Genomic DNA, 16,440 nt, shown 5'->3' on the forward strand with positions numbered 1-16,440 from the left:
TCAATTTAGGGAACACAGTGTGCTGTTTTTCAGAGACGTCAATAATTGCTTCAAGTAAACCAAAGAATCTGAAAATTAACAACTTACCTTTGTATCCACAAACCTGGAGGTAACTCTCTGATCATACTTTTTTTCCTGGGCTACAGTATTTTACAAAAAAAAAAAAGATGTTTATTATCAAAAGTCACTATCAAGACACAGAACTAGTGAAGATTTACTTTGTTGAACACTTAGAGCAGAAATTAAAGAAAGAGCTGTCCAAGGTCCCCTGTGATCAAATAGGAGAGAAACTCTTAAATGCAAACCTAGAAAATCATCTGTATTTATGATCTTTGTATTAGTTATAGTTAGGTGAAATTAAACTTCAGCTTCCTTTTAACCAAATGAATTCATCAGTAGCATTCCTGGAAGAAGTCTGCATAGCGTGCCTACAATGACTGCAAGGGTGCTTTCAATTTCCTTACCTCAGGAAGATCAAATGATGCAGAACCAGAAATGGAAATTATTCTTTCCCTAATGCTGGATCAAACATAAAGGCAATATTTTTTAGAAGTCATGAAATGCTACAAGCAAGTAATGAAATACCTTCCTGTAGGCTTGGGGGCAATCTTTGATGTAAGCAAACCTGAAAATGCATTAAAAAAACATCTTTGAAAAAGGCTCCTTGTTTTTCTCCCCTTTCCTGAACTCTGCCCTAAGACACCATGTTCTATTCACAGCTGTAATGTCAGCAAACACTGGGCTTTCATTCAATTTATTTTGGAAAATTGAGAACAAAAGACATTCAGACTCCTTGCATAGGCCTCAGGCAATTGTATTTCATTATTTCAGAGCAGACATTGCAGGTTAGCTGGAAAATTGCAGTAAAAATGATTGTCCCAGTCACAAAGGTGGCAGTGCCATATCTTTTCTTTCTTGCCAAACAAACCCAGGTGATTTAAAAATATTAAAAAAACCTTGAAAATTATTTATCTAACAAAGTCTAGGGACATAGGTAAGGATTTAATTTTTTATGTCTTTGAAAGCTCAGAAAATACAGCAATATCCACACAACAGCCATGGTGAAAAAGAGAAATATGCACTTAACATTTCAAGAACTTCTGTCAAGTAAAAGTCAGACAGTATTTTTCATTTCTATTAAGAGAAATTTCTTTAAATCCTCACTGCTTGTTTTAAGATCAAATAAAAGACATTGTGACTGCCAATGAGCCAGGAGATGAATGATTTGAAATAACTTGGTATTCTTACTGCTGATTTAATGAATTTGAGCATGGTACATGGAATAACTAATTCCCAGCTTGTCTGGCCTAACAAATGAGTCATAGTTTTAGAAAACAGCAGAGTCATTTAAAGCTGTGATTCTGACTTAAACTGATTAAACCCTGAGCATTAAGCATTGGGTCTCAATGTATTGTCACACGTATTGAATCCACACAGACCTACTGAAAGCCTGGTTAAAGTCAGACTAAAGCAGGCATTGCAGCAGGTAAGGAGTTCATATGCAAAACATTAAGAGCCCGAAAGTTCCTTTCTCTCAACACCATATAGGCTGTCCTTTTGAAACCTTCCAGTTGTAAAGAGCAGGTCTGACAGGAAGGGGAACGCAGCCCAGGCATCTTGCACTGTCTCTTCTGTGCACTTGAAGTCTTTGAAGGCTGGAGGCTGTGCAAAGAACTGGCAGAGATTACAGGAGAATTTTTCAAAGGTATGAAGAGTTCTGAGGGACCCAGCTCCTATTCCAAATCTATGAGTGCTGGACACCTAATTAGCAAGGGTACTTCGAAAATCTCCCCCTCCTTCTTTTTTATGCAAGTTCCTTGCTATAGAAATTGTACTGAAATAGAAGTCTAATTGGAAAACACTGTGACCAGGAAACAGAGGTGAGGAAGTGGATTAACAGCATATCTCAGTACAAATACTTTTCCTCAGGCATGTTTATTGCATTTTCTGGTTGAAATCACAATCAGCATCTTCACCAGTGTGCAAATCCTTTTATTTTTCTCCTTGAATTTCAAAATTTGGACTCTGAAGATACCTTGTGTGTTATTTTTCAGCAATATTACTTTGCTTTCTGTTATGTTCATATTCGTGTTGTTTTCATGAAATAATACAAAGGCCCATATCTGTGTTTAGAGAGCAGGACATGTTCAGCTTGTCTATGCTAGGCCTGATGAAACCATTCTTTGATGATTTGACATTACAACACAGCAGCTACAAGCAGGTGGATGATCACTACATTCCCACCACTCTCCCTTCTCTCCCAGTTTTGAACTAAGGTCAAGGAATGATTGGCCAACCACAAAATTGCATCTCCATTACCTTTCAAAATGTCAACTCAAGCGCCAGCTAAAACCAGTGTGAACTGGGAGCTCGAAATAGGAGAATGGAGAACCCAAAGATGGTTTGGAGGGACCTGCTGTGTGTGTGTCTGCATTTTTGTATTACCTACAGCAATAAACCAATCCTCTCCAGAGTTTTAGATATTGCTGGCCTTGGAACAGTCATCTTTACATTTCCATTATTATTTTCCTAACCACTCTCCTGTGCTATTTCCTACATGACATTGCAGGCAATTGCTCCAAAGCAATACATATTGTGTGCCACCAAAGTGGCACAGATCCTAAGCCTGGACCACTACAATAATTAATTTGAGTCTAACTTCTCAAAGATATCCTCATTTTCAGGTCAGGTCCCCCCTTACTGAGGCTCTGATTTCTGAAGTGACCTCTATCCTTGGTGGGAGTAGGTCTTTGTATAACCACTGACAATTGCTGAAAATATTTTATTTCTATTATTTCTTGCTCTGCTGATAAATGAGGATCAGCAGGGTCACCTGACAGTAAGGAAGCTTGCCAAAACATTATATCCTTTTATTGTCATATGCTTTGAGCAAGGACTCTGTTTTCTCCCTTGGGGAGTTGAAACAGAATAGAAGTGAAAACAGATAAGGCACATGGACTACAGAACGGTTATTAAGAGTTTAGAAATGTTTATGCACAAATGGAATATTTCAGAAAAGAACCAGGAATGGTCATTCTCATGGAAATGATGACAGAATTAAGGCTGTTTTGATGAGAAGGACAAAGGCCACAAAGGCACATATGACTCCACAGAAGAAGCTGTTACAGCCACACCAGATGTTTTGGTAGCTAAGAGCAGAGATGGGCCTTTACATCTCCTTGGCAATAGGTATTTCTCTTGCCAGAAATAATTTTGATCTTTCATCCAAGAGAAACTTTCCTTCTTTCCCTTAAATATAATTCTGCTTTTTGTCATTCTGCCAGCTGATTCAAAGTCTCTGGCTCAGTGCCTCAATATGACACATTTTCAACTTGCCAAAAAGAAAACTCTTCTATAGCCCCATTTTGGCAAATAGCTATCATCATGAAGCAAGAAAACCAAGGTTCCACTTGACACACGTACCTGATTTTAATCGAAGTATTAAACTCTAATATTGATAAATTGGCCAGGAATTGCTCAAACAGTGACTACTGCTACACTGCCTGTGTAACAATTAGCTTAATGACACAAATTACTGTGATGCAGCATGCCAATTTCCCCTTTGTCTTCACAAAAAGAGAACAACTAGGCAATACCTAAACCTTTGTTAAATAACTTTAAAACTTCTGAAATGCTTTAAAATACTTTTTGTTTACATTCCATACAATTCTCTCATCACTCAAATATTGTACAACACTTAGTTAGGATGTCTTTCAAAAGGAGCCATCCTGAAATGATTGCTTTCATCCAGCTAAGAGTTGTCCTTGTTTTAGGTCATGGTTTTCTCACAGAAACATTTGAAGTTATAGAAATACCAGGACCATAGTCCAGCATGGATTTACTAATGTCCTTCACTTTGAATGTATTTTCACACCATGAGTTATAGTTCTGATGGCATATGATGCATGCAACTAATTGTACCCTGTGAAACAGGTAAGTATGTCAAAGTTGTCTGACCTTTTAGATTATTTTTTAAAAGAATAATTGAAATTTAAAGGGTACTGGCTTGCCAAAAAAGCTTTTATTTTTAACAGAAGGATTGAATATGTGAAATTTGGGGGGAAATGCTTGAAGATCCCAGCATTTCCAATACAAGCATAATACATTCTGATATGTGTAAGTCTCACACTTAGGAAGGTCTCTACTACTGATTGTGATTATCTCACCAATGCATTATCAGCACAAAGCCTTCACAGCAGGCTTTCACAGCTCCTTTGCCTTACACAGGGCAGCAGAATTTTCATCAGTGAATTCCACTAGGAATTACTTGTCATGGTGATATGCAGCTAGATTTCATTTACCATCATTTTATTACAGTCTCCTGCAGCTCAGTTCCTTTTATTATAGTTCTGTATGCTGCTACATTTTGCCTTGTAAGCTGGAGGGTAGCTGAGTGTATTCCCCACAATCCATTAATGTAGTGAAACTTCTGTTTCTCCCACTTCACATTAGTGAGGGAAAAAAAGTCTGGCATGTGCACTCCCTGCAATACAATAGATGTTAATGGGTCTAATTTAAGAACACTTCTTGCCAAGAGGAAGAAAAAGGAAAAAATCTAAACTGCTTTGTAAAAGTTCTGTTTCTTACATAAATTCTGTTCAAGAACTGTAACCATTAAAACAGCAAGTGCATGGAAAGTAGATCCAAAGAAACAGAGGGCAAGATATGGATCCATTTTTACTTACACCAAGCGTTTATGCAGCCAAGGCACTTCAACAGCTGCTGTTAGAGACAAACATCTATCAGACTAACACGGGCCAAATTCTCTGTTTCACACATAAGATGTTTAGCTTTAGACAAGGGGAAGAGGTGGTGTCTGTCACTTCTTTATGCCGAGGTTTGAGGATCTGCACCATGCTACTATACAGCCCAATTTTTCAGAACAGGTCAGATGGCAAATCTGAATCTCCTAATATTAGCGACCAATTCTGAACTGTAAAAATGCTCAGACAATCAAGATCTAAGAACTTTGAGTTGAGGCAAGCAAAAAGAATTAAAACACTTTCCTTTTCTATACTTGCAATTGGACTTTGGCGTTCCAAGGAAAACAAAACACTGTTCTCTGAAGTCCCATGCACAGAGACAACAATTTATAACTCGAATGCCTATAAACAGTTTGTCTTGTCATCCTTCCAGCTTCCCCTCTCCCTCCACTCTCAGTGAAAACAGTACTTACAGGAGCTAAGCCAGGAGTCTTTCCAATCCATTAATTGACCTTTCTGATGTGAGGCTGTGGTCTAGGTCCAACATGGCAGGTCAGTGTGGTACTTGAGGAAATAGAAGAGAAATACACTGAGAAGAATGATTCTCTGCAAATGGCAATCCTCAGAGGGAAGACAACGTTTCATCTGTGAAATAATAAGCAAATTACCACATGTAGAACACGTGGAAAGGTGTAGGAGTAATTTAAACAAATAAGGAAACAGTAGAGCAAACACACAGCCCCTAAGGTGAAGGCTTTAGCTGAGATAAACTATTTATACTGTACTCTGCACTCCTTGCAAAGAAACAAAGATAAACTCAGGCACCCTGCACTTTCAGATCTTAATACTAAACTCAAAACCACAAATTCATCAGTCACTGACTTGAACCAGTTTTGAATGAGGCCCTTTAGGAGAAAAAAAGAGTATCCACGAGGATATTCCCCACCTTCAAGCAGTTTGAACATTTGCCTTGACAGAGAGTGTAACCCATCCAATCACCCATGCAACGCTGTACATGAATAATTATCAGTTTATGCTGAAAATTAGAGTCCCTGCTCTGACCCCCAGTAATTACACTGTCAGCAAGCAGAGCTCATCTGTCACTCCCCAGCCCTGTCTGCAGCTTGGGGAATAAGAGTTTTGTCTGCCTCTCCTGGAGTTACTGGAGAAGTACAGAGCACATCTGCAGCATTATTTAAATTAAAACTTGTGGTTCCCAAACTCCATTTTTTAGGTAGTATGAAGAGAAAAGTTGAAGAGTTGAACAGGATGTATCTTTGGCACCCTGAATATTTCTCCTTCAAGTGTTTCTGTCATTCTCAATCATTAACACAGACCTACTTAAATACAGAGCTGTTTAAATACTTTTAAATGTTAGTTGCTGTCTTTTCTCTGTTAGCTTTTGGCAATGTAGGAAAGAACAGGAGAACTTTGATCCCCTCAAACACTACAGGCTTGAAACACCACATGGACCTCCTGATACACTCACTTCAGCTAAGATTGTTTCCTCTGACTGTTTACTTGCCAGAATATTGTGTTCAGCTTTACAATTTATATTTCACACTGTCATAACAGAGCATGATTTTTTATTTGTGTCTGGCCTGTAAAAGTATAAAGAGATCATATTGTTTAACATTATTTTCTCCTCACATTTCAATGAAACCTCAGCTGCCAGATTCCTGGCAATGAGTGCATTACCTATGAAGTGCAGTGTACCTTCTAACAATCTCTTATTTCAAAGCTACATTTCCAGTCATAACTCAAACCTGCTTTTTTCCCCTGTGGTGCTCTCCCTCTACAGATTATGGAAGTCGAGTTCTATTAGAGGATTAAAACATTAATAATACTTTTTTCATCAAAGTTCTCAGAACACTTTGCCCCACCTAAGTAACTTATGATTTGGAGGGAATTCTACTCAGACTGAGCTACTAATACTCTGATACTGAACTATAGAATATCAGAGCTGCTCAATGGAACTGCAAGGAAGATCAAGAGCTTCAGAGACCTGAATCCTTGAAAGTCCTTTTTCTACTGAGAATACCATCTCAAGACTGAAAAACTGTCCAGAAGGAAATGAAGACCTAAAACCATCTGCAAATAATCTGATTTTCAAGCCTCTGTGACATTTCTGCATGACTACATTTTAGCAATCTTTTTTGAAAGTCACTTTTTGGCTACAACATCTTGTAGTGGCCTCAGTCTCACACAATATTAATTATTTATATGGAATCTCAACAAAGTCATTTACCTGCCACTAGAATGCAAGATCCTGCAAAATGAGCTTCTCAAGTGCTCATCCTGACCTTTCAGGTGTAATACATAAGACAAATACAGAATATAGAACCAATTCCAGCATAAAATGAAAAAACAGATTTCTTAAAACATTTTTGTATCTATAAAATGCATGCACTTCTGTAAAGTGACACAATAACATCTACAGAAAAAAATAAACACTTGCTTACATTAATTAGATGAGAGTAACATAAAACAAACAGGTTTGGGTTTTTCCTGTCAAATTCAGGCATAGGCCTCCCATAGCTTGTAAGAAATTATTCAGGGAAATAGCAGATATTTCAAATGGTTAATCTCTTATTACAGTTGAAAGAGCAAAAATCTTTATTACATCATTTTCATGACACCAGTAGAGCTGCATTTCAAAATACAATATTAGTATACTGTCAATGACTTTAATTTTATAGAGATAATTTTTTGCATTTGCATCATCTGCATCATTTGCAATGCTAACTCTGCATGTTCACAAATTAATACAAAATTGGCTATTTGCTTCCAGCTAACTACCCAGATGATGTGATGAACGTGGATCATCACTGGATTAAAAATAAAAAATATTTATTAAAATTAAAAATATTTTGGTAATTTATGCTCATCCACAAAAACAGATTAATAACTCTAGAATATATTGCATTCTATCAAGTTCAGAAATAATGGAAACATGTATAATCTTAAAAAATCATTCCCTGTAAATGATGGAATTAAGAGGATTTGAAAATTTCTCCAAACCATTAGTAGCTTATTCTGTAATTTTGAGAATACCTTGATATGCAAGTGAGTTGTGATTTTTGGAATTATATCAGAATAAGCAAGATAAAATTAAAACAGAATAAGCAAGATAAAGATTAGAAAGACATTTTTAGACTGAATATTACTTAGACTTTTTTCTATTATTACAAAATAATGAAAAGAATAATGCATGTGCTTAGGTTCATGACAACACATTCTCTGGACAGTAAACCTCAGTTAGGAATCAAAGCAAAGTTATCAAGATGAAAATTCAGATCTAAAAACTGAACACACTGGAAAGCAGAAACAGAGACTCCATTAAGTGGCAAATACTGCTTTGCAACTCCCTGATTTCATATTCTGATTTCAAGAAATGAAATGATCCCATTCCAAATTCAGACACTTGTGCTGGAATAAGTACTGATTCCTCAGAAAACCATAACGGTTCATGAGCACTGAACACTGGCAAGAGATTTTTTTTTTTTTTTGTGAGTAACATTGAAAATAAACTCAGGTGAGTGTGTGTACACTTAGATAAGAAAATATTTAAATCCTCTTAAAGGCAAGTGGTTGCAATACATCAGCATTGTGAATTAATTTATTGATTCCTATCTCAGAGGCAACATCTTGAGATTAATAAATTTTGAAATCAAACTTAGTTTTCCATGACCTTAATTAAGGTGAGGGTTAATTTCAAGAATTCATTAAAGAATGTATTCAGTGATCATTTTAACACAGCTTGAGAATATCTGTCTACCTGAAAGTTGCCAGGTTAGTGCACTGTATAAATTTTTAAACATTAATCTATGCCTTATTGTCTTTTGAGCTTTAGAGGAAGAGGTGAGTTCATTAATGTGTGTCAGACAACTGATTTTCCTCTTGGCAAGGGCTGATACCAGGGGAGGAGAACTGGAACACACAGAGCATTAGACACAGCAGGAAACAGGACAAAGCAGGGCTCAATCACTCCAGCAATAGTCCCAGCACACTTTTTATAGTTTTGGTACCACAGAGTACAATTTCTTGTCTGTCAAGTCCTTATTGGAGAGAATAGGAAGGAAGAACAGGCTGCTCACTTATCCAAGTGATGGATTATCTGGTACTGTCTACAATACCTGCTAAACTTTTCCTTCTATCTTGAGGTGTTGTAAACATCCCTACTAAATCCTATAATCCACTGTTAGAGCCTACATAGGGCATAAAGGAAGAAGGGTGATGGTTTCCTTGATGGAAGCTTATCATCTACCTCCAAGCAAACTGTGATGTTAATAGGGAACAAATTTCTTCTTGCTCCCATGTCCTTCAAAAGCAATTAGTTTTTACTCTTTAAAGTGATAACATGCTCCTTATTTCAGTTTACATCACTTCAAGTGTTAATTATTGTTTCTAAAATTGCCCTTCTTAAAAATTACACATAACTATTTCATACTATAAACTTCTGCAGCTCTGATTTTAAAAGATGGATGCTGAGCTATGGAGCATCCTATTTATTTTTAGATGTAGCTTTATTTATTAAAATTTCAGTCTTGAGTTTAAGGATGAAATATGTGTATCTGTGTCTATATCAGTATCAATAGTATAAGAACAGCAGGTCAGCTCTTGGCTAACAGAGATATATTTTCTATAGTCCTGCCACTGCAGAAGTCTGGAAAACACAAGTGTACTGCTGCTCTGAATTGTCTCCGATTGTGTTCCCAAATCACAGAACCTTATCTGAGCACCATCAGACTGCTCTGCAGCTCCTTTAAGCCCTGTCTGTACACAAATATTTTCAACTGGCTGCTACCATACAGGGCAGACACTGGGTTCCAACGTGTGAGCTAAGTTGATAGGGCTATTTGCATGCCAATGTGCATGAGCAGGGATTGCAGGAACCTCCTCTCTGAAAGTCAGCAAATCCAGACTCATTTACAGCAGAGAGGAGCTGCTTCTTTACCTGGTTTATTTGTCAAAGACTCAATAACTATCTGCTGAAAATGAAAGTGCGCATCTCAGCATAACAGAACAACTCAGACAGCTGCTATTACAGCTGAGATGCCAGATTCAGCAAGACCCATGTTCAGAATAGGATGTTTGTTAATTAAATACCTGGGCATATGGCTAATTTATGCTTCTTAAGTAACTCCTGTAGCCCAGCTACTGTGACTGTCATGAAATATATTGTGGTGCAATTTATCTGGCTAGACTGAAATCATGAGCTCATAGCACATCAAAGACAGCTTTATACTTATGCCGGGGGTCTGCACAGCAGAGACAGACAATATAATTTCACTAACTCTTAGTTAGATAAAGGAGGAAGAAAAACAAGTGGAGCTGTCGTAAGGGTATCAATCCCACTTGACTTAGAGAACTGTCATTTAAAGTCAGATTCAGTGTTAAGCACATCAGAACTTGCTGACAATCAATTTGGCTCACTGGCATCTCAACAGGCAGAACAATCTGTATGAACTCTCCTGTTGAATAGACATTGCCCAACCCCCTGTAAATTCTTTTTTTTTTTTGTAGTATAAGACACCTAAGCAATTTTTATAATTGAAAGTGTTTTAATAATCTGTTCCTCAGCTAGAAGGGCCTCCAATCAAAATGTCAACTTCAATCTTATTTCAACAGCAGGCATCTTCTTAGAAAGATTCTACCTACATTTCTGCAGCAATAAATTTGTTTCTGTTAAAGAGGTAGGGAGATTATATTGATGACAAAAGTGACTAAATGAGATTTTCTTACAGTTCTTGGGTTTACCTCTGAAATCTAATTCAGCAGGCAGCTACATGCCAGTAACGACCACAAGCAACCACAATCTACAGAGCATTGGAGAAGATAAATATTTACAGTGAGTGAAGAAAGCCAAGTAAACCTTAGCTCAGCCTCACAGGGTCACAGGGTGAAATGGGACTGTCCCACCCTAATAACTGCCAGAATATTTACTCTGGGTGCTCCCCAGTGCAGCTCTGCTTGTGCCATTATTGCTACCCCAGCATTCCCTTGCAAAGGCTCCTCAAAGAGACATATCAAATTCTGCTCACAGAATGCTGAATAGCTTCAATTTAAGTAAAGTTACTGTAGCATTTTCATCCTGTGTTTCCAGGTGATGGAAAGGCTGAAAATTCCTAGAGCACTGACACTTGTCCCAGGCTGTGGAGACAAGGCTTTGCCACTGGGGCAGCACAAAATCTGCACTAACACCTGAGCAGTGGGAAAAAGCTCCTCAGTCACAGCCCATCTAATCCTGCATGGACATGTAGCCTCACTTCCAGTCAGGGCTTCAACCACAGCAAAGCACTTGAGGAAACATTAAAAAAAAATTGCTTTGAAAATCATAATGTCAAAGGTTAAAAGAGTCTAAAATGTAGAATTTACAAACCTGTTAATCATGTTGTGATGCTTTCAGTTATTGCAACCATAATATTGCTCCCAGAGAAAGATGGGAGCATCCCAAAGGCAGATGATTGTCTTTCAAAGGAATCCTGATGTCCTATTTGTAGCAAATAGCATCATCAAAATAGCTTTTTTTTTCATGTTGCCTCAAGCCTAAATAGCCAACACCATCTCAGAGAGGTATTCACAGATGGATAAACTCTATACCCACTGGCTTTTGTAAGCTGCACATCTCTGGAAATTTGTTACGAGGCCAGTAGTGATGCAAGCACTTCAGGTTGGTGTCATCAAGAAAAAAAATTTAAATCATGGTTTAGTATTATGTACAGGTTTGGATTTTTTAAAAAGTTATTATTTTGTTAACTATTTGGTCTTTTATGGAATTATCATGCCACATAAGAATAAAAATATATGTGGCTGTTATTATCTAGGAGTTACTATCCTACTTAATTACTTAAAAGCCACCTAGATGTGGCACCTGGGGACACAATTTAGTGGTGGGCTTGGCAGTGCAGGGTCAGCACACTTGATAATTTTAAATTGATAATCTTAAAGCTCTTTTCACAAGTAAATGATCCCATGGGCTGGAAGGGGGCTGAAATATTAACTTACTCATTACTGGAAATGCCCCCTTAAAGATTGTCACTGGTTTAATGGACCACCCTTCCCTTTCTTAGGAAGCTCTTTATTCAAGTGTTCATTGTGCTCCTGTACCACAGTAATGTCACTGTGAATATATAACCTACATAAAATGTATGTTTGTACAACATATTTCAGAGATCAATAGGGGATTTGGCATGAAATAGGAACACAGAAGCCCTGTAATTTCAAATAGAAAAGTTATTAATTACTTGAAGAAAAAAAAGAAAGTACATTGCTGGAACAAATTTATCATATGTGCATTTTAGGTAGGTTTTACACCTTTTGTTAGGTCCTTTGTCTTTATTCCAGGGAAAAGAAATTCAATACACAATTTCAGTTTTATTACCTTTGTACTATTCCCATCAAATAAATCTAGCTGTAAGAAGGTTTTTCTCTGTTTTTTAGAAGATCATTCTTGAAATGAAACTTGCTTCTCATTTCAGTGTAACATATCCTGTTTTAATAAAGAGTTTTGCTTCCTATTGAGAGCATTTTGACAAAATAATAAGGTTGCTTTTGTTTGCCATTTAATTTACCAGTGGATCGATAGAGTTAGACATAACTACTTCTGGTATTAAAACTCACAAATTCCAGGGGAGCTGGAGGTTAAATTGTAAACAAAATATTTCATTGGCATTGATCTGAAAAGCAGACTGACAGCATTGCTAAAATTCATCAGCTTACAATTATAAATCTCCCCAAACTGACAAGAGATGGATTTGATTATTTTGCTTTGAAAGGGTCATTCCTTTAAAGCTGCAAGAGTTTATCAATTTATAAAAGATTCAATGAACTACATTTTGCTTTAGTTCCTGTCACAACTCTTCCTTGTGATTACCCAGGCTAGGTCAGCTTATGAGAGTGACTGATCATTTTGCTCTCTAGTTCAGGCAACCTCAAATTTACAGGATTTATGACCCATACTAGATCATTTGTGATATAAAGATTACAGGTAACCTAAATTTACTTTATCTACCGTGATACCCTGCCAGAAGTACAGCCACTCATTATGCCACAAGTGCATGAAAAAGTGCCTGAATTTCATCCTCCTTTTGGGCACTATCCACCAAAGTTACAGTGACAGCTTATTTCCTTAAATAAACAAGAATTTTCATGTACACTGTAGGTGACAGAAGTACTGCCTTCTTTACCCAATTCCCCTCCCACACCTCTTTTCTCTTGCTCCAAGAAAAACCTGAGTAGGCCGGATCTTTACACAACCTTGACTGCTCTATTTCCACCACTGATTGTGCACATTTTAATTGCCAGAGAAAATGGAACATTAGCAAATTCCAAAACAAGCACCAGGCCTTATAAACCTCTGAATGGAAACTCTGGTAAAAAGAGAATCCTTCCCTGAAAAGCACCTTTCAGACGTTCGTTACTGGGATGCCCACATTACCAAACAACACAACTGGGATTCTATTTTGACTGCTGATACCCTCGTCCCTGGATCACGCTGACCCCAATCCCAGGAGATCAGTCCCTCTGCTGTGCTGATGGCTGAGCTCCCAGCAATGGCAGAATTCTCTGCCTGGTGCCAAGAACTCAGGAAGCCCAAACTTCCCTCTGCAACCAATGTTCCTCCTGCAGCTTTGACAGCCAGAACAAAGGCAAGGAGACAGTAAGATGGTGGGATAATAGCTAAACCCCAGTTCCCTGTGCAGGTGTGTACAGCCTTCAGACAGCTGCTCATTCCATTGATGAATTCCTGCAGTGCTTTCCTGGGAGCTTACAGGGCTAGGGAACGTGTGGGGGATTTTTTGGTGGTGGCGTGTGGGTAAGCATGAATAGGAACCAAGCCTGAATACCAGTAAGTAAGAGAACAATAATGAAGTAAAATACAACACTGCTTTTCAAATTATTTTTGTCTTTTCCTGCACAAGACAAGTTCACATGCCTCCAACTCCTGTCTAACTACATCTTAAAAAAACAAGCAGACAAAATTTTTTTAAATGGTAACACTTTCAATAACAATGCTAAGGTTGTAAAGGTAATTTTTTCTTAAACTTGTACCAATCTGCATTATCTACCAAAACCAGAGCTGTGCTCTTTTCCCTCAGATTTTATGCACAGTGTTAATTAGATTATTTTTTTCAGCCAGGTTATTATATTATTTAGAATAAGGTACTGCAAACTTTCCTGGGTGTCTGTTACAGCCATAAATAAAGAAGCATGGCTATAGTGCCATATGTACAGTGATAAACAGGAATATAGAAAAGAAATTATTAATATTGAAGTTATTATTAATGGAAAAATGAAAAAGCGCAATGGTAGGTGGAAAGTGTGAAAGTGAATACCTCTAAACTTTGTTTAAAGTACTAGTGGTCTCTAAAAATATTTTCATGAATTGAGATTATTGTTAGTGACGTTTTTTTCCTGATTTGGACAAGGTTTGTCAAAGAAATATTGTTAGAAAGACCAGGACAACTTATAGCCATTACTACCATGAACATCATCTTGCAAATGAAAATTTCAAATTATTTCTCTCATCCGCTCCCTGAAAAGAAAGCACTTTTGCTATGCAGACAGTTACCAACATGTGTAGTTAAAATCTTGCTAGAGCACCTCAAAGGAACCTTAGTGACTTATTCTGGTTGTTTTCTTCTTTACAAGGAGAAACAAAAAATCATAAGAGATACCTTCAAAGATGTTCGCCTTTCTCAAACTGCCCACCACTGACATTCTAGTCTTGAAACTTACATTAAAGCAAAACCCCTCCTCTAAAAACTCCACTTCTACTGTTCAAACTGTCCTTTACTTATATTGAAATATAAGATGTTATGCTACAAAATGTACATTTGGTTATAATTTTGCTTTACTTTTACGCACTAGATGGTTTACAGGAATTCAGTCCACTAAAAGTCAGCTCAGTCAAAATGATAACTTTACCAGCACTTTAATCTGTCTAAGCATTATATCTCTCCTTTTTTGAATCAAATGCCTTCCAGCCATTCTAAGCATTTTTGTGTCAGTATTTCAAAGTTTCTTATAGCCTAAAAAGCTACAGATGAAGCTGGTGCTCTATAGCATTATGTAATCAACTCATCAATGTTTTATAATTATTTCCAGTCGTCTGCTCCCATCACTCTACATCGAACTATCTGCCTGAGGCCACCACTCAGAACATTGTTATTTTAAAGCAGATGTGGGCAAGACTTTGCTTTTTCTGGGCCAAATTTTTTTTTCAATTGTGTTTCAATTTTTTTGCTTAGTCATCCATAAACAGGACACTATTAATAGTAGTTTTGAATAACAAGTAAAAATGTACAATATTGCAATATTTGCTAATGTTTCAGCTTCACCTTTATAAATATGGCTCAGTGCAATAGGTGCAAGTCAGAAACAAGGAGACACCCGAAAAAATCCATACTTTTTTACTGCAAATTACCCCATACAGGTCTTGTTAAAAGGATCAAGCTTCAGTGGGAAAGCAGAAATCCTGAAAAACAGCAGTGAAGGAATACATATTTCAAACAGTGAAAGAGAAGGAGACTCATTCTTGGCATTGGTAAATAGCAAATAAAAAATCAGCATTGATCTGGAAGATGTTACTCACCAGCTAAGCCCTTGGTCAGAGAGGAACAGGACAGCAGTTGTTCTTTGCTGACTTTTAAACAGCTAAGATGTAATTTTTATTTCTTATGCACAGGTTTCTAGAGACCTGAACAAAAATACTGCTACTCTGCACAGTCCATTACAGAGGCAAACTTTGACTTCTGATCTCCAGCCTAAAAGTTAGTTATTTCTGCTTTTGAAAATGTGTGTGAACAGGCATCCACCTTCCCACACACACTTTACTGGGATGTATAACACCATATGCTAGAATCCAAGAGTTTTTGCACTTCTACACCTGATTCCTGGCACAGGAATTGCAGATATCACCTACATTTCATTCAACAGTTAAATTAGCCAATACAAACAAAGTTTGATAACCTATGGCTCTTGAACTTCCTAAAGGAGACTGTTAGTCTTGCTCATGTAAAGGTATCCCCAGCCACAGCAATCAGTGAGCCAGCATAAAGGACACGTGGCTGTGCAGCCACCCCTCATGGTGCCAGCAGCACCAAGGGAACGCTGCCACTATCTCATGGCTCTGTGCCACTGCGAGATTTCCCAATATCACTGAAGTTGAGATGGCCTCAGGAGTTGAAATTATTATCTTTCATTCATTAATTTTGATGCTGGCTGAGAATAACTTGATGCATTTTTGTGCAAAATTACAGTAGTAACATGCTTGAGTTCCATCAATCTGGACACCATATACATTTTCATTTATGTCTAATCACATCTCAATGACAACTATTAAAGGTATGAATGTGAGATTGGTAAGCGTGGCACTTTACAGAGTCATCTTTCTGAAGATGTTTTGCTGTCATTATGTTGCAAAAGTTCCATATCTCTAAAGTTTTGTACCTCCTTGATGTTTCCCACAGGCAGCTCCTCCAGACACTGGCTCTTCTTCCTTCTCACAGCAGCCAACTGTCTCCAGTTCCCCTCAACCAACCAACCCACTCTTTTATAACACTCTTCTTATTGGCTACAGCTGTGGCCTGTTAAAGTCAGGCCTGTTCCCAGTCTTTGATAATTGGCTCAGCTGCAACTCCTTAAGGGGTAAGATTATTTTCTATTACTACCTTTATTTTCTTATATTGTATCCTCCTACAATATTTTATATTTTCTGGTTAAATTATCTCAT

The 16,440-nt window shown here is 37.5% G+C and overlaps 1 long non-coding RNA gene across 1 annotated transcript; it reads right to left on the bottom strand.

The window, feature by feature from the left end:
* Positions 1 to 737: 737 nt before the first annotated feature.
* Positions 738 to 16,224, bottom strand: LOC132072535 (uncharacterized). The gene is made up of 3 exons (XR_009418345.1): positions 16,158 to 16,224; positions 5,177 to 5,348; positions 738 to 1,674 (listed from the first exon to the last, which is right to left on the bottom strand). It is a non-coding gene; the product is annotated as an uncharacterized LOC132072535 (long non-coding RNA).
* Positions 16,225 to 16,440: the final 216 nt, after the last annotated feature.

The sequence above is a fragment of the Ammospiza nelsoni genome, chromosome 4 (assembly GCF_027579445.1).
Source record: "Ammospiza nelsoni isolate bAmmNel1 chromosome 4, bAmmNel1.pri, whole genome shotgun sequence".
In the NCBI taxonomy this organism is placed as follows: Eukaryota; Metazoa; Chordata; class Aves; order Passeriformes; family Passerellidae; genus Ammospiza; species Ammospiza nelsoni.